This window comes from Apis mellifera, linkage group LG11 (genome assembly GCF_003254395.2).
Source record: "Apis mellifera strain DH4 linkage group LG11, Amel_HAv3.1, whole genome shotgun sequence".
Classification (NCBI taxonomy): domain Eukaryota; kingdom Metazoa; phylum Arthropoda; class Insecta; order Hymenoptera; family Apidae; genus Apis; species Apis mellifera.
Window position 1 is genome coordinate 3,042,677 of NC_037648.1, and position 19,155 is coordinate 3,061,831.

The 19,155-nt window shown below is 34.0% G+C and overlaps 1 protein-coding gene and 1 long non-coding RNA gene across 6 annotated transcripts in view; both read left to right on the forward strand.

The window, feature by feature from the left end:
* Positions 1 to 19,155, forward strand: part of LOC408343 (potassium voltage-gated channel protein Shaker) — a 313,638-nt gene that overhangs the window by 106,511 nt on the left and 187,972 nt on the right. The window contains exon 1 of one of the 5 annotated variants that reach the window (XM_016914899.2): positions 16,239 to 17,975. The exons of 2 other annotated variants lie outside the window; for them this stretch is intronic. The gene's annotated coding sequence lies outside the window, so the exon portion shown is untranslated. Of the gene's footprint in view, positions 1 to 16,238; positions 17,976 to 19,155 lie in introns of those variants that run through there. 2 more of the 5 variants (XM_006560629.3, XM_016914898.2) reach the window with 2 other exon arrangements.
* Positions 4,720 to 9,489, forward strand: LOC113219106. The gene is made up of 3 exons (XR_003305649.1): positions 4,720 to 5,725; positions 6,830 to 7,059; positions 9,124 to 9,489. It is a non-coding gene; the product is annotated as an uncharacterized LOC113219106 (long non-coding RNA).

A 19,155-nucleotide genomic window follows, 5' to 3' on the forward strand; every position in this document is an offset into this window, starting at 1 on the left:
TATGAAATTAAATAAATAAACATTATTATTAATTGACTAAGAGCATACATCTCTTTGGATAAGAAAGAATTCTTGTAACAAGGGACAAGTATTTGCTCATTTGCTTTACGTTCGATATTTAAATTGGAAAGAAGTGGAGCAAAATAAATTATCGTTTAAATTTTAACATATTAAAATGCGAAATAAAGAAAGTATTATATCGTTACTTTTTTTTTTTAATAATTTTCAATAAATTCCCGACCTTTTTCACTGTATAATTGATCCAATATACGATATAATTGATATTTGATTGTTTCCACAATGGTATAAACCACTCGAACACAGGAACGTTTAAATTTTTATCCGGGAAATTAATCCCTTTTGACTTTTTGATGCATTTAACGATCACGTGCGAATAGTTTTCAATACCACGTTTTCGTCTTATCGCGTTGGATATCACTTTTCAACCCGGTATTTTTATGTATTTCGCCGGATCTCCTAATAAATCAACGTTTAAATTTTTATCAGGGATTAATCTCTTTCGACTTGTTGATACATTTAATCATTGGATCTGTTGTAAACAGTTTTGCTACACCGCATTTTTCGTTTGTATCAATTTATTTTTGCAACACGATATATTCGCATTAAATTTATTACCCATTCATCACGTCCCAGTTTCATAATTATTTCGTGTGTTTTTCTTCAATTTTATGCTGAATCGTTACGAATAAAAATTTCATAAATAAAAAATGAAATAATTGGGCAATGTGCACAATTTTTATAATAGGAAATAAAATAATAAAACTGTTTGAATTGAACGGATATTTTAACTTAAAATAAAAAGATTCTATTATTCTCTGTAATACATTGGTCTTTTAAATATCAACGCGTAATAGAGTAAGATAACAGTGTGACGAAGATAGAGATGTGTCTTTTTCCATTTTAGCTTAATGCAAATATTCAATTATAAAACTAAATTTTTACAATTTAATAGATAAGCCTTAACCAACATTTGAAAAAAAAAAAGAAGTAGAAATAATCTCGAAATCTCGTCCATATACGCCAAACTTGTGCTAAAAGATAATCTCTATGATGTGATATAATTTTTATTTAACAATTTTTTTTCAATGCAAATTTGGAAATATTTAAGATGTTAATAGTTGTCGATCCTCTATCAACATCAAACTGTACTTTTATTAATTACAATTAATTTTGTTTACTTATTTTCAAAAGTCGAAAATTGAAAAAGAAAATGCTATTTTCTGATCGTGCAACAATTAACTTTTCCAAATTTTATATAATAGTTGCCAATTTAATTACAAAGTTTTAAACTTGATGTTTAAAATCTCTAAAATGTTAAAAACTTTGGATAATACTTTCATTTAATTATACACTTTTAAACTTGACTTTTAAAATCTCTAAAACGTTGTTTCATTTGGATTAATTAACATTATATTGCTTTTTTTGAAATTTCTCCCATTTGCAAATCTTTGGATAATACTTTTACATTTAATTGTACACTTTTAAACTTGACTTTTAAAATCTCTAAAATATTGTTTCATTTGGATTAATTAACAGTATATTGGATTAATTAACATTAATTAACAGTATATTGCTTTTTTTGAAATTTCTCCAATTTCCAAATCTTTGGATAATAATTTTACATTTAATTGTACACTTTTAAACTTGACTTTTAAAATCTCTAAAATGTTGTTTCATTTGGATTAATTAACATTATATTGCTTTTTTTGAAATTTCTCCCATTTGCAAATCTTTGGATAATACTTTTACATTTAATTATACACCTTTAAACTTGACTTTTAAAATCTCTAAAATGTTAAAAATTTTTGATAATACTTTCATTTACATTTTACATTTTACATTATACATTTTTAAACTTGATGTTTAAAATGTTAAAAACTTTGGATAATACTTTCATTTAAATAAACACTTTTAAACTTGACTTTTAAAATCTCTAAAATGTTAAAAATTTTGGATTAATTAACAGTGTATTGCTTTTTCTGAAATTTCTTCCATTTCTAAACTTTTGGACGACAAAAATATACGCATTAAGCGTTTTATTATAAACTTCAGATAATATTACTGTATTTATAAAATTCTCATTTTTTTTTCAATACAAATTTGGAAATATTTAAGATGTTAATAGTTGTCGATTCTCTATCAACATTAAACTTTTATTAATTACAATTAACTTTGTTTATTTATTTTCAAAACTCGAAAATTGAAAAAGAAAATGCTATTTTCTGATCGTGCAACAACTAACTTTTCCAAATTTTTATATAATACTTGCAAATTTAATTATAAACTTGATGTTTAAAATTTCTAAAATGTTAAAAACTTTGGATAATACTTTCATTTAATTATACACTTTTAAACTTGACTTTTAAAATCTCTAAAACGTTGTTTCATTTGGATTAATTAACATTATATTACTTTTTCTGAAATTTCTTTCATTTCCAAACTTTTAGATAATATTTTTATATTTAATTGTACACTTTTAAACTTAACTTTTAAAATCTCTAAAATGTTGTTTCATTTGGATTAATTAACAGTATATTGCTTTTTCTGAAATTTCTTCCATTTTCAAATCTTTGAATAATATTTTTACATTTAATTATACACTTTTAAACTTGACTTTTAAAATTTCTAAAATGTTAAAAATTTTTAATAATACTTTCATTTACATTTTACATTTTACATTATACATTTTTAAATTTAACGTTTAAAATCTTTAAAATGTTAAAAACTTTGGATAATACTTTCATTTAATTATATTCTTTTAAACTTGAAAATCTCTAAAATGTTGTTTCATTTGGATTAATTAACAGTGTATTGCTTTTTCTAAAATTTCTCCCATTTTCAAAACTTTGGACGATAAAAGTACACGCATTAAACGTTTTATTATAAACTTCAGATAATATTACTATATTTACAAAATTCTCATTTTTTTTTCAATACAAATTTGGAAATATTTAAGATGTTAATAGTTGTCGATTCTCTGTCAACATCAAACTATACCTTTATTATATAACTACAATTAAACCATTACTTTATTTACTTTCAAAAGTCAAAAATTGAAAAAGAAAATGATTAATTAATGATAATATTACTTTTTCGAAATTTTTTACTATTTCCAAACTTTTGGAATAAATGCGCATATGATTAACCATTTTATTACACTTTTAAAATATATTTTAACAATTCTCAAACTTGCTTCTCCAAAATAATATAAAATAATAGATTGTACACTTTTGCATATACAGTTATTTTTATAACAAATTTTACTTCTTCAAAATAATATAAAATAATAGATTATATACTTTTGCATATACAGTTACTTTTATAACAGAAAATATATTATTCGTACAGAAACAAATAGAATTTCAACTGACAATAATATTCACAATTATCTCTCTAAAACCCCTTCCATCCCCTCTCGAAGCGGCGAGAGAATTGTTTGCAAGGGGGTCGCAACATTTGCAGCGAAACATCGGCGCGTTTAACCGCACGTGAGCGACAGATGACGACTTAAACGTTTCCCCGGATTAATAATACATATCGGGTGAAGTGGGGCACGCATCCATATACCCATCTTATAGTCGTCGTGTTGTCGCCCCTTGTTCCCGTTCGATGGGTGGCCGAGTTCTGCCTTCTTAATGATAAAGTGGATAGGATGTAGCTTTTGCCTCCCTGAGATTTAATTTGCCCCTTGTGCTCGAGATTCAATTTACGACGTCGCCGTCGTCGGGATCAAGTCGAAAGTGGAAGAAAAAAAAAAAAAAAAAGGAGGGAAATCCTAGACTCGTCGAGAATGGTTTCCAATAGGTATAGGAACGTCGTCGAGTCGATCGTTTATTTTCCACCCCTCTTTCCTTCGCTTTTCCTTTCGAATTTGAAGGAATCCATTTGTATCGGTTTAAATGGAATAATTGATATTTTGGTATGTGCCAAGGGAAATTATTATAAAAAAGAAAAAAAATGTATTTTGATTTTACTCCACAAATGTATATTATTTTTTAATCATAAAGGGATGATTAATCAGCTGTTGGATAAAAAAAAAACCAAATCTTCGATGGATTTGAAAAACTGGATACTGGATATATAAAATTCTTCTTTATGCTTAAGTTGTTTAAAGAAGCCTGAAATTAATAATACAGGAAGCCTGATAGTGGTGGCCTAATCGAATATTTTTTCGTGGTATAAATTAAAGAAGAGATCGGCTTAGGATAATAAGCTCATGATTAGTGACGTTAAATTGAACACAACTGTTATTAGTCATTTGTAAGTAGGTTATATGGTATTATTGAAACTAAAGTTCTTATTCGAATAAAAATTATCAAGATGTTGTTAATAATAATAATAATATTCGAACAGTTGGAAAAATTAATTGTTTTACTTATTATATCTAGATATTTGAAATTTTCCAAAATTTATTCGTATCTAAAATTGTTTTTAATTTTTCTAAAATCTGTACTTCTTATACGTATACAGAAGAAATTTTAATTATTTCACATAACTAAGTATGTAATGAATGAATCGTTAAAAATAATTTATTAATACTTTTACTTTAAATAAATTTATTTCTCTTATTCTATTTTATTTCTAATTATTATTGATATAATAATATTATCTAACTATTTAATCCAAAGTTGCAAAACTGATATTAATTACAAGTAATGCTTTCTTCATTTCTTGATTAAAAAAAAAAAAAAAAAAAAAACAACCAATTTTAATTTTTCTTCAGAAACCAATTTTGACCAGAACATTTGTATCGTCCATGCTTTACAAACGTTTAAACTGATCCATTGTCCGATTCCCTTATTCACTTCTGCCGTTTTCTTGCATTTGTACTTACTTATTCCCGGCTTCGTAATTGGTGAGAATGGTGGCGCTAATTTCGAGTCAAGGAGAGGTCTAATTCAACGTTACCTAACACGTTTCCACAAGCCCATTTTTTAATACGATCCTTCATTCAGTCGTGGTATTTCTTCTCAGTGGTTACAAGCTTTCTGAAGCCTTTTAACCGTTTGTGTTATAAACCATTGCCTTCGAGCCAGGCTCGTCTTTCCTTGTCCCAGTCCCCTCTCTCTTTTTTCTTTTTCTTTTTTTTTTTCCTTTTTAATCCAACACCTTGACAAACACCTTCGTACCCTTTCTCTTATCGATCATGTCGATAAATATTTCTTTCTATTAATTCATTTATTTTTTTTGTCTGTTAAATCAAGCATACACTTATCAAATTCTTAAAAAATTAACATTGTCGTAATTATCTTTTAAATTTTCAATTCCAATCGCAAAACGAAAATTTCCTTTATTTTCCAAACTGTTAAAAATGAAACAATTTTATTTGAAAATTCACAAGTATCTCGATAAACGACATCAACATCACTCCGTATTCGAATAAATTAAGAATCAAAAATCAAGAATCAAATTTGTCAATTGACCGACAATAATCTGTGTTATGATATCTTAGGTTAGAAATTATATTTGTATCGTTAAAATTCTTAATACGTCACTGAAGACAGCGCGTAGCATTGGAACAGGCTAACATCCACCTGCAGACACGATAATTGGCGGTTAGTCGTATGCACGGCTTCACCCCGGTTTGTTGGTGGACATTTGTCACGGGTCGACGAGTGTACGATGAGCCATTCGCGAATTTTACGATCGCGTTGACGCGCGTCTGTGCATAGACACGGGTCGGAGCTCGCCGTTAATTTCAGCGGTTCGTTTCGTCGAGATTCTTCTGCAAGATGATCGGGTAAAACGGGGTACGACACGTGGCGGACCATCCAAGTTTCAGAAAATACTAATTAAATATAATAATAAATAATTATTCAGAAAATAATAATTTTAATTTTTGCTCGAAGAAGATTGTTGTGCTTGAAGTACATTGTATTGAATTGTGAATTCGTTTATATTCGAGGCTGGAAGAAAATACGAGTAATATTGTGAAATATGGAATGATTCCAGAAGAATTTTTCTAAGAGTTTCAAGTTCGTCGTTTCCACAGATTCGAATGAAATTTTTAATTCCAGAGAAATTAATTTGATTATTCGAATCTTAAAAAAAAAAGGATATCTCGTGTACCCCATTTTACCCTACATTGAAATTTATGTGAATATATTTGGCACGTGATGTGCAAGGTTCTGTCGAACGTGATGAAATAGAGGTTGAGCAAGATGGATGAATAAATCGCGGGGGAAAAATCAAGTTTCCATATAAAGATTCATCATAAACGCGCGATCATTCAGGACGATATTCGCGCTTGACTTGGTGTTAACATTTTAATTCGAATAGATTCGTCGAGCCATTTGATCGAATTACAAACCGTATAAACTCGAATAATTTTTTTTTTTTCTTTCCACAAATTGACTCCTATCCTGAACACGATAAAATCTCCATTATCCGAATAACACGAGATCGTTCGACAAGTTTTAATAAAGAAAAAAGAAGAAGAAATAGTATTGATTTCGTTTCAATAGTAAAATTAATAAATTAAAACCAATATTAATAATTTTATACAAAAGTTACAAGTATGTCATCATCTTTTTTAAATATAATTCTGTGATTAATGAAAGAAGAAAGTAGAACGAAATTTTAATCCATCAAAAGAAAAAGAAAAAAGTTTTGATGATATTCCTCAATTTCGAATTAAAATTTTTGCCTCCATTGTTGTAATAAGAAGATAAATCGTTTAAATCGTATTTTCGAATTCTGTCGATAATGGAGATTTCTATTGTATCTTCGATCTCTGATTCGACAAAATAAAAGAGAGAGAGAGAGAGAGAGAGAAGAAAAAGAAGAAGAAGAGAATGTGTGCCAACAGATTGCGAGCTCCAAGGATAATAGTGGGATTCTTGTAATGGTGAATTTCTGTGAGGCTGACTAAGAAGATGTGATATGTTGACAGTGTGATATGGGTTTCGGTACCCTTGTTATACATTCAGTGATTCTACTCGTCGCAACCAACATCTTTCTGCGATCTATCGGCGTTTGTACCTTTTGCCTACCATACTCTCTGGTTTTTTCAATTTTTATTTCAAGCATATTACACTTGTAAGTATCGTTTAAATATTAAAAAAAATTTCAATTTTGAATCATGTTTAACGCTAGAGTTTCCAGACCGTCGTTATTTTTGTTTTTAGTTGAACATATTCACATCAAGCTCTCTACCTTTAACTTTATTCTCTTTATTTTTTTCCGAGATTTTCCTTAGACTACATTTTTTCGATCCGTTCGATCGTCAGATATTCTTTTTCTTTCTTTTTTTTTTTTTTCGACAAACCGATCGATCAAAATTGGCAAAAGTGTAACAATAACAAAGGATAAAGGTTTTGATGATATTCATGAATTTTAATGAAATTTACGTAAATAATAATTTAAATCGAATTCGAAAGATATCGTAAATAATTTAAAAAATTTAAAATGGAAAAATTCATGAAAATCACGCAAAGTGGTATTCCTCGATCGAGCTACGATTGAAATTGCTATTCGTCGAATCGAATTTCCCGCCATTAAAAATTGAGAACGCCAGTCCATCGGTTAAAACTAAACTGAACTTGTTTCTCGAAAACGAATCGCGCAGGATTGGCGCCTCGTTATTCTCGAGTAGATTAACCCTTTGCGGTCTGACTACTTTCGATTTCTCTCGAATCTCATTACACACCTGCCTCGCGCACAATGTTCGTTTCTTTGTTCGTCGACACGTTCAGAGTAAAACTATTTGCAAATGAGATAAATGAGTACAAAATATTCTCGAAATTGAAAAGAGAGAGAGAAAATTCAAAAATGAATACAGATAAAATGTTTATCTCCATTTCTGAAATTAAGAGAAAGGCTTTGATTAACTTTGATCAAGTTTATGTTTGAGGGATAATTAAAAAGAGATAATGAGAAAGAAATTGTACAGTTTCTGTCATTGATTCATTTAAAATATATATTTACCAAAAAAGGACAGTACATTTTATTTCAAAAACAACGATTTTCGTACCAGTCGAATTGATTAATAATTGGATACGACTTAAAATGGATAAAATTTAAAATAGATGATTTTGTTGAAAAGAAGCGAACAGAATCGTTTCTTTTCGCTATTATCCCTTCCCAGATATCGTTAAAAATGAGAGAAAAAGAACTGTTTTCGCTTAATCATCGTTCCATCAGAATTCGTGTCGTTGCGCGTGCGCGTGGGGGTCTGACCATAACCTACCGAAACTACTTACCTACGTCACTCGCCCGAATATCGCTATGCATAATCTCGGTCGCCTTGCGTCTGACAATGAACGACTGTAACTACTTACACTGCAATAACCAGCGTCACGGTTATTGGCTGGGTGAGGACAATAATGTATTGTTCGGACACCGGGCAATAATGCGAGACAATGGTGGTGTTAATATTAACGTGAAAACGGATAGTGGAACGAGTAAATTATTTGCCCGACGTCTCAGAATCAGAAGTAAGTCAAATCGTAAAGGGTTGACACGTTCCGTGCTTCGCGGTTCTTCGTCCTTTCCAAGCGTGCACGCGTCGTGGAATGGTCGAAAAAAAGTTTTCTGACCACGATGGAACGTGTTAAATTTTTTTGTTATACAGAATCCAAGGAGTCGAACTTATGCAGATTGATATGAAATTTTGACATGGACATATCAATGTATATTTTGACAATTGATAGCAGCAATTTTTTTTTATTGCGTTACGTTATTATTATTTATTATATATTCATAATCATTTATAAGATCGTTCGTTCGAAAAATATTAAATATTATATGGAATCATGAGAATAAAATTTCACTCTGTTAAAATAATTTTTATAACATGTATCAAAAATTGGATAATTGTAAATGGACAAAATTTTGATACTCTCTGCCAGTTAATAAATATATAACAGAATCATAGAAACATAATCAAAATTTCAATAAAATTTTTAATACTTTCGCGTTCGATCGATCAATCGTTTTGAAAAGTCTCAACGATAAGACAAAAAAAACTTGACAATTTTTTTTTAGCCACGCACGGAACGTGTGTAAAAAAAAAAAAAAAAAAAACAAAAATTTTCGCGGTGTTAGATTTATCGAGGAGGAACGTTTGGTAGTGTGTCTATAAGGATTCCTCTCTTAATTTAGGGCTCGAAACAAGATGCTGTTTTCACGAAAAACTTTTACGTGATGTCTTACCAAACAGCAGGGAAGGTTGAAATGAGCTGCAGAAGATGACGATGTGGATCGAGAGATTGTTGTTGTTGTTGGTGATACTTCCGGGCAAACAGGATCATCGTAGTCAGTTCCCTCGACGCAAGAAGCGGTGACAGTAAATTAATGCTGCACGCTGCTTTTTGTTTTTGTTTCTCTTTTTTTCTTTTTTTTTTTCAATCTTTTCTTTTTGTTGTTGTTGAGTATACAATAACTCGTGAAAGTGTTCGAACAGTTTATACATAGGAAACTTTTACAAATATAAATCATGTCAAAATAATCAAAATAAAATTTCATCTATCCAAGACCAAAATCTAAATTTCCTAATTTCAAAAATAATCTAACTTTTATACGACGAAGATGAAATTTATTTTGATTTATTCAAATTGGATTAGATTAGGGAGAAAAAAAAAATATCCTATTTTCTTCTTCTATTATAATTTCTTTTAAAAAATTTTATTTTATCGTATCTTATATATTTATGTTCATATAATTTTTACGTTCAAATACTTTTGCGAGTTACTGTACGTAGCTAATAGTTTTTCACGCTTTCTATTTCGGTTTACATAAAGGTGGAATTTCAATTGGTGAGGAAGCATTGAATCATTCGGGGCTTCTGCTTGTAAACCTCGACCATGAACGTTTGTATAACAACTTATACCGATCAGTCACTTTCTCCTTCGAAAGAAACCCGATCAAGTTGACACCACTGCTTCGAAAGTCTGTGTATATACAAACGGATCTTGGATCTACGGTTTACATCTAATTTTGAAGAAGAATTTATTTATTCTCTTCTTTTTCTTTTTTTTCTTTTTTTTAAATCAAAATTTTAAAATCGACATTTTATGAAAATTCCTTCTTTTAATCACTGTTAATCCGAAGCAGTTTCCTATTATTGTAATTGGTTCAGTTAGTTGTAGCTTGAAATTGGGTATCAGTAATTAAACATCGACTGCAGGTAGTTTTTTTCAATGCGACATTTGTATTGATTACAATTGTATCCCTCGAGTTGAGTAATCGTTTACCCTATCAGTGATTTCAATTGTAAATTTGATTTCCAGTCGCTTGCAGCTAGAGAGAAATATTTTACACGAATAATATCTGTACAGGGTGAAACGTGTAAATGGAACCACTTTGATTAGAGATTTATATCGATGAAATTTAAGTATTGCGATATATCACGATATAAAATTTTTATTAGTGCAATTTTTATTGATCTTGATATCAAATAATATCCTATATTGGTTAAGATGTAATTTTTAAGTTTGTGAGAAAAATATAATTAAACGTAAATACTTTTTCTTTTTTACGTAGACAAATTATCCAATTTTTATCTGAAATATTTTTTACGAATGAAAATTGAATGATTTCGTTCAGGAGGATATAAATTATTATTTATAAAATAATCGAAGTGAATTCAATTTCGTGTATCACATAATTATTCTTAAATGTTTTACAGTAGTGCTTATATATATATCATATCAATATTTAATAAAACTAGAAGTAAATATAATTTTCTATTTATTATCATATATTACTAATTCTATCTAATAAATACTTTTTAAAAATAATATTTCATCTATTGTCACTACTTTATTCTATAACTGATTTTTATGATCCAATTTTATCCAATAATTTAGCAACAAGAAAATGTTAAAGCACAAAAGAGAAAATTGATTTGCAACAAGAGCGCCTACGTCTTTAGAACTTTCTTAAAGTGACAAACCAAGTTGGTAAGGTAGATATCTACGAGCGTTGCGAAAGCTGTCTCGATTAAACCTTGCAAGATCGTGCAATTTCAAAATCTTCTCGCCAGGTGGCGTCTCGGTCGTGTTCCAAGTACACGCGATCCTTCCACAAAGTTATTCCTCCGATATAGTTAGAAAGAATGGTCGATCATTTCGCAATGTCTGTTCCTTTTCTCTATCCGATTCTAATTTTAATTAAAAAAGATTTCTTTCTTCGTTAAAAACTTCCACTGCAGAATCGATTCTCAGCATCTTTTTTTTTTTTTTTTTAATTACCGTCAAGCGTTTCAGGGACGTAATTCGAGTAAAATGAATTTCTTCTCTAACTGCTTCGCTTGACTTGCGTCAAGGAAAGGAAAAAAGATTCCTATTGGAAAGAGAGAGAGGAAAAGTCGTTAATCATTACAACACCAAGGCAAGCTTGATGCGCATCACTCGATTAGGTGATCACGATATCACGGCCAGTTGCGTTGGAAATTAACGACACGCGTTATTGTCATTACACCTCGTGGACAAGGTATCGAAAATTGCCCTAGGTTATCGATCGAAACGTAGCTGTCGATTAGTCGGTGATATCGATCACATTGCACGTGCGACCAGAGACAAGAGGGGGGGGGGGGGGGGGAGGCTGTTAGAGTTAAACCACGCTATCGAACCAACCAGTGTGTAGAGGGTCTGATTACCGAAGATCCTGAATTAGGTCTGGGTCAGTGCAGATAAAAGATTTTCACGTGCGTCCTAGATTCTCGTCGTGGTCACAGACCAGTTTCGGACACTGTAATCATCATGAATATCGGACATGTCCGATACGGGAAAATATCCGTGCAATCGTCTCAAAAGAAATTCGGTAAACATACACGTTTTCAACGCGGGAGTGTGTGTCGATCTCTTAAATTGGCTCGTTTCGCGCGCAAGATCAATTCATCGAACGATTGATCGGTGGCGCTATCTTTCACCTTTTTTTTTTAGTTCCCTGTTTACCAAAGCTGTTACACAATAGACTAAAAGGCAAAAACGAAGAGGAAAAAGTGTCTTTTTTTTTGTTTATAATTTTCCATAAAAAGTAAATAAAAATATTTTAAACGTTAGAATCTAAATTTTATTGATAAATTATATTATACTTTTAATAAAAACTAAATGTTGAATAAGCAGGGAATTTATTTAATAAATCTTACATTATTATTATATACATTGAAAATTTCAAATTCAAAAGTACAAAGTGTATGTGAATAGAACTTAATAATGGAAAATGTATTAATAATCATTGTCATATAAGCTTTAAATTATATCTACGTAGTAATATGAAATAATTTAGAATAGTTTCAAATAACGAGAAGTTATATATAGTTTCATTTTCCACTGGTTAAATTTATATTATTATGATTATAAATTCGCCACAAAATTGTACCTATATTAATATTAAATAAATATCATTTTTTAATATTTTCAATTTTCATTATATTTTCATATTACAGTTTTTCTCGTTTATTTTATTACGTGCACTCTTTTCTTTTTTATTTTTTAAAATACATACCTTTCGATTTTTTAATTTTTATTTTTATTATACTATTATTATTATAAATCTATCGATATTTTTAAACGAACGAATGTAAAAATATTACGTAATAACATTAACGAATATAAACAATATAAATGAACAAATATTTTCGAAATGATAATTTTCCATTTCAAATCTAATTCAAAAATTATTTTTAAACATTTTAGTAGACAAAAATTACAACACTACAAGTCACCTGAATAGAAACCTAAACTCTTTAAAAATTTTACCAATAAAATTCAAATTTTAACTCTTAATAATGAAATAACGAGGGAATTGAACAATAGAAAAAGAATTTTTTCTCTACTTATAATTATAATTCCTTCTATCTGGTGGACACATATTTATGAATCACTCTGTACACAAATGAGATGCCTAGAGGAAAATGATTCGAGTTTTCGGTCGCGCCATCACCGGTGTAATTTTTCAATGGCCGCGCTTTTTCATCGAATAACGTTCATTCGAGGGAAATTGCTACGCCCGTACGTATCGAACCATCGCATCCTTCAGCGCTCGCGCAAAGTATCCTCGTTTAAAGTTCAATCGAGAAAGTAATATCGAATAATGCTATTTTCACTCACGTTGTATTTATACGATATTACCCGTATTTTTCGCGAAAAGATGATTCGTTTGCTTTGATAATGATTGTGGCAAATTTACCGTCGGATCGAAAAGTAAAATGTTCGAAAAATTTTCAAACGACCATGCCGTCTCTCGATGGTATCGTTACTTGTTATCGAGCTTGCAATCCTATATAACAAATTCAGAAAAACGAGAGAGATCCTTGGAGAGCTTTGACCGGACTTGGAGAGTAAAATAAACAATGGAGGGTCACTGCATCGAAGAGAAGCCGTGTGTTGATTTATTCGTTATCGATCGAATTATTTTTGCCTTATCGACGCTTGAATTTTGAATTAAACTGCGTTAAATTTTGAAACTCGCCTGATATTATTATATTCATATCACGTTGCGAATGAGGATAAATTTTGTTTTCTTTCTGTGTAACGTGTTGTTAAAGGCAACAGCACACTTAGCGGATGCATTCTTTATTGTGATAAACAACAGTACGTATTTTCAACCCGATTTATCATGCAATAATTTTACAAATAAAGAGATAAATGATTAAATAATCCCGAAAATAAGAGAAAATAAGGAAGTTTTTTTCTGATATATGAACAAAACTTAACACTACTTAATATTAGATTGTGAATTGTTCTAGTTTCTCAGCTGGGCAAAAAGAACACGTTAATATATTTCCATGTAAAATCAAATAAGTTTTATATAGAAATTGATATGAATAATTTGTTTTATTTAATATAATAATAATAATAATATACTCTATACTTTATCAGTAATAGAGTTATCAGTAATAAAAATAAATTTTATATTAGTGTGATATAATGTATAAGAATATAAGAATAAAAATTCTACAACATTATTAAATTTAAAAACCGAAAAAGGAGTAAATAATTTTAATAAAGGTAGGGATGATTTAATATTTTCGAAAAAGATAAATACTTTATCAGTAATAGAGTTAATAAAAATAAATTTTATATTAGTGTGGAATAGTGTATAAGAATATAAGAATAAAAATATTATTAAATTTAAAACCAAATAATTTTAATAAAGAAAAGGATGATTTAATATTTTCGAAAAAGATGAATACTTTATCAGTAATAGAGTTAATAGAAATAAATTTTATATTAGTGTGACATAGTGTATAAGAATATAAGAATAAAAATTCTACGATATTATTAAATTTAAAACCGAAAAAGTAAATAATTTTAATAAAGAAAAGGATGATTTAATATTTTCGAAAAAGATGAATACTTTATCAGTAATAGAGTTAATAAAAATAAATTTTATATTAGTGTGATATAGTGTATAAGAATATAAGAATAAAAATTTTACGACATTATTAAATTTAAAACTAAATAATTTTAATAAAGGAAGGAATGATTTAATATTTTCGAAAAAGATGAATACTTTATCAGTAATAGAGTTAATAAAAATAAATTTTATATTAGTGTGGAATAGTGTATAAGAATATAAGAATAAAAATTCTACGACATTATTAAATTTAAAACCAAATAATTTTAATAAAGGAAGGGATGATTTGATATTTTCGAAAAAGATGAATAATTTTTTTGGGCGGTATCCAAATTTTCTTCGCAATATATTAGACACCCTATTTTACCCTCTTTCTCCCAACCATAAATTACACAACATATATTCGTGCAAAGAACTGTGTCGTATTAAAGCGAGTGAAAAAACAGTTCAAATCCCTTCCATCTATCCAAAACTTCCTCAACAACCTCCTTCGCACATAATTTTCCTTTTCGACGATCGATGATCGCACACACGACGCCCAGAAAGAGAGAGAGAGAGAAGATTCACTCGAATTCTTTCTCCCCGGGGAAAATATCATTCCCACTAACTTATCGACAGTATCGCCTCCAAGGATGGAACCATTTTGGACGGGAGCCACACAGCGGTCATGCCGCTCGTTCGCGCGATCCCATTCATCCTCGCGACCTTCCCAAATCCCTTCCCATCCCCTCCCCTCCCCTGACCCCGTCGTTCAGCGTCGAAAAGTCAAAGCGGACTAGGGGGCGAGTACATTGCGACGGGTATCGGGGGATAAATCGCGGCGAGACACTCGGAAATCCTGTAGGGAGGTTCGAAGGTGTTCGAAGGATAACGCTCAGAGTGAGGCGGTGCGGCTGGATATCGACTTCGAGACCCCACGCACGAGCAGCAGCAGCAGTGTGGCGGGGGTGGATGGGTGGCCGGTCGAAGGGGTGGGGGGAGGAAGGATTCATACATCCACGCGCCCCGCGGGTGCGCACAAACCCGTATTTTCGCCGTATACACAAACGCGGTGTACGAAACCCGGTCTCGAACATAGGCACGAATGAGCCGCCTATAAGCGCGACGAGGACGGAGCGTGTGCCGTGGACAGGCACACGTTGCCCGCCCAACCGAACCTCCCTCCGCCCCTCCTCGTCCGACCCTGCCGTCCCACCATCCCGTTCGGAGGTTGACCGAGAGCGAGACGAGACTAGGCCCGACAGAGAACGCCGCTCGAAAACTAGGAACGAATAGAGAACGAGGAGTAACCGAGACGGCACGAGCGAGAGCGAGTAAGGAGGAAAAGGGCGGGCGAAAGACAGAGACGGGCAGAGAGAGAGAGAGAGAGAGAGATATCTCGAAGCTACGGTGGCGCCCTCGCGCCTTCGGCGGCTCCGAACGGCAAGCCTGGCACCTACGCCATCCTTTGCCGCCCTGTCCCATCGGATCCAACCTATTCTACGTTGCCTCTACGTCCATCCCGTAAACGCACAAATGCCTCGCCGTGTTTTAACTATCGGATGGAGGCTAATTATCGCTCTCTCTCTCTCTCTGGCTGCCTTAAATAGCCGCTTATAGCTCTAGTCCTTTCTTTCTTTCTTTCATCTTCTCTATCTGGATAGATAGACGAGTTTCTTTCTCCGTTTCTCTCGGCCGCTCCTTTCCTCCTTGTCGCTCCCATTCCTCCGTACTCCGCGGCAGCTCCTTTCGCACTCGTCGCCTTCTACCCATCTTTCCTGCTGCTTCTCCCTCGTTCGCACGCCCCCCCCTCCCTTCTCCGCCCCACTCCCTCGCTCCGCGCGCCCCTCCACCCCTCCCCAGCTGGTCGTTTCGTCCTTTTCTGGTATCTACGAGGGTCTCGCAACACGCACGTCCGGCTCGACGATTCAGAAACCTACGAAACGCGGGGAAACGTGGTTGTTCGAGAGGTGAATTTGCCTACCGGCCGTGTTCGTATATGTTCGTACTCAACCGTCTCTGTGTGCGACAGTCTCAGTGTGGTGTCTCACGGTGCTCGAACAATGCTCCTCTGTTATTTTTTTTTTTCCACTTCTCCGCTTACTTACTATGCCGTTCCCCGTGTCCACGTTTCTCTTTCGAGCCTCGCTCCAAGAACCTTTTAACCGGTGCTCCCTGCGCGTAAACTGATCGTAATTTCCACACAGATTCTCGGGAGGATCACGCGCGAAAAGTGGACCCGTCTATCGTTGCGCGCGGAGAAATCAAGAGTACGCGCGTGACGGCGCGCTGTGACGCAAGTGCACCTCCGGCTCGCGCTTCCTCCCGTTCGAAACGACGTGAAAAAAGGAGAAAAGAAAAAAATACGAAGGGGTGAAAGACACAGTTTCAGACGGGGTGGTGGTTACCACCGTTAATCGAATCGACGGACCTCGTGGTTCTCTCTGGTCGAAAAAAATGTGACGACGTTTTTGCCAAATGTTTTTATCCGTATTCTTTCCTCCTCCTCCTCCTCTTTTCTTTTCTCTCTTCGTTTATTTCTTTTTCCATCTCCGCTCCTTTTTCTTTCGTCTCCTTCTCTTTATCTGTTCGATCGGTGAACGGTGTTCGTTAACCTGACCGAGGAAATCGAGGGCGAGGACGTTGGCGAGAACGCGGTTGCACGAGGTGCACTCGTGTCCTGGCCGCGATTAAATTAAATGATTGCGTGACGGTGCGCTTTATCGGTGTTTCCCAGCACCCTGTACTACCCTCCTTCATGCCATCCTTCCGTTCACTCCCCCTCCCCGCCACCTTCGTCTTCGAATCCTCTCCTTGAGTCCTTGAGAAATGGCTTGGACACGGCCGCGCTCGAAATTCGTGGAACGTTCGTCCTTGGTCGTTCGTCGAGGTGGACTCGTCTAGCCCGATGAGACGAGCGGACTGGCCGACGATGCCGCCGCGGTTCGATATCCACCGAAACCGTTTTTCGCCCCACTTTGTCGCCGCTGGTTGGCCAGTTCGCTCGGGGTAAAAAAAAAAAAAAAAAAAAAAGGATTCTTTCCTCCCGGAGGAACGCCGCGCCGTGGTGGAAATTCGCGTAGGCTACCCTCTTCTCCGGTGGAGAAAGTTTCGAGCGCGCGCGAGACACGCGGATCAGCTGACGCGGAGGGACAGTGATTGGCTCGATACACGGACGTATACGCACGCACAGAGACGCGTATGTATAGGAGAGGATAATTCGACTACGCGCCGCGAGGATTTTTGTCCGTCCGCGGCTGCGTGACAGTCGAAAAAGTGTGGCAAAGCGTCGACAGTCACATTGTGCCCTTTGGTTCTTCGCGTGGTCGGCCACGTAAAAAAAAAAAAGAAAAAAAGACGAGTGAGTCAATTAACTGGTGGACTCGCCTTGTGCAGAGCGGCGAAATGAACGGGCTCTGCCTCGTCGGATACGACGACTCGGATCATCAACGTGACGCTCGTTGTGTGACGACAGTGTAACGACAGTGTGACAGTGGGTGAAAGAAATATTATTCGTAAGTGGCACACACATAACACCATACACACCACCGGCTGTCCTAGGACGTGCGTGGGACACACGGGGGTTCGTGGTAGTAAACGCAACATGCGGGAAGGTACAATAGTGCGAGCCGCCACGGCGATCAGCTGGGCCATCGCCAGTTAGCCAAACTGTACTTTTCTCTTCTCTATCTATCTATTTTACCGCTGCCTACGAGTTTATACACATACACGCGCATTTATGCACACACACACACATACACGCACACGTACACGCGACACGGTATAGCAGGGGAAGGGGAAGGGAGACACGGCGAGGTCGTAAATTAGATCATTAAGCAGGAAACGTCGAGTCGTGTCGAGTGACACGCGCCACACTTGGACTCATTTATTATTGTCTCTTTTACGTTGCCGAAGTTTGGTATTTGCTCGGTGATGAAACAAAATTTCGAAGGAGAGAGTATTTAAATATTATTAGAGAAGTATTTTTGAAAAAAGGAAAGGAGGGAATGAAAGATGAGATTTTAAAATTGTTGATAATTTGTTTTTCTTTTTTATTATGTCGTGAAATTTTATTAAAAAGAAAAAAAAGGATTGATAGTCGAAGCATTTATGGAAATTTAAGGGTCGCGTTGTTTCGGTGTCATATTGCTTCGCTGGAATTTTCAAAGGAATTTCCGTTTAACGTTGTATACATTGTAAGTTCATAGCGCGAGATCGGTCATCACACAAGTTGCGGCAACGTGAAATTTGAGTTTTATTCCATCTCTCTGTAGACAAGGATAAACATAAATAATAACAGCCAGTGAGAGATGAAGAGGAATCGTGTCTGAAACGTGTAAAAAAATTTAAGAGTTTATCGGTGTTATATTACTCTTTCCAATTTGATTCTATGAAATACTGTGACAATAAACAACTAAAGTACAAATTGTACGAAATATATACGATACATTTTCGTTCGATTAATTTTTACGACAGACGAGGACAAGCGTACGTAATAAACGACTGGTGAAAAGACGAAGAAATTAAAATGTTTCGGCGTCACATTTTCCACATCCAAATAGATTCCTTTCAATTTAGGCTTTTATCTATCCATAAATCTCTTAAAACACCAGGTTGCGAAATACGATACATCGTTACTTTACGTTCGACTAATTTTACGACCTCGCTAATATAATGGCCCGTGCTATACGTGAAACGTGAGACACACGCACACACATATACATAAACACACACACACACTAAAGGATCGTTCCCATCAACTCGAGACTCTTTCGCCGTTGGTCGCCGCGCGAGTGCAACGAGGAATCGTTCGAGTGGCGCTTTTTACGTAAGATCTCGAGATCCTACTTT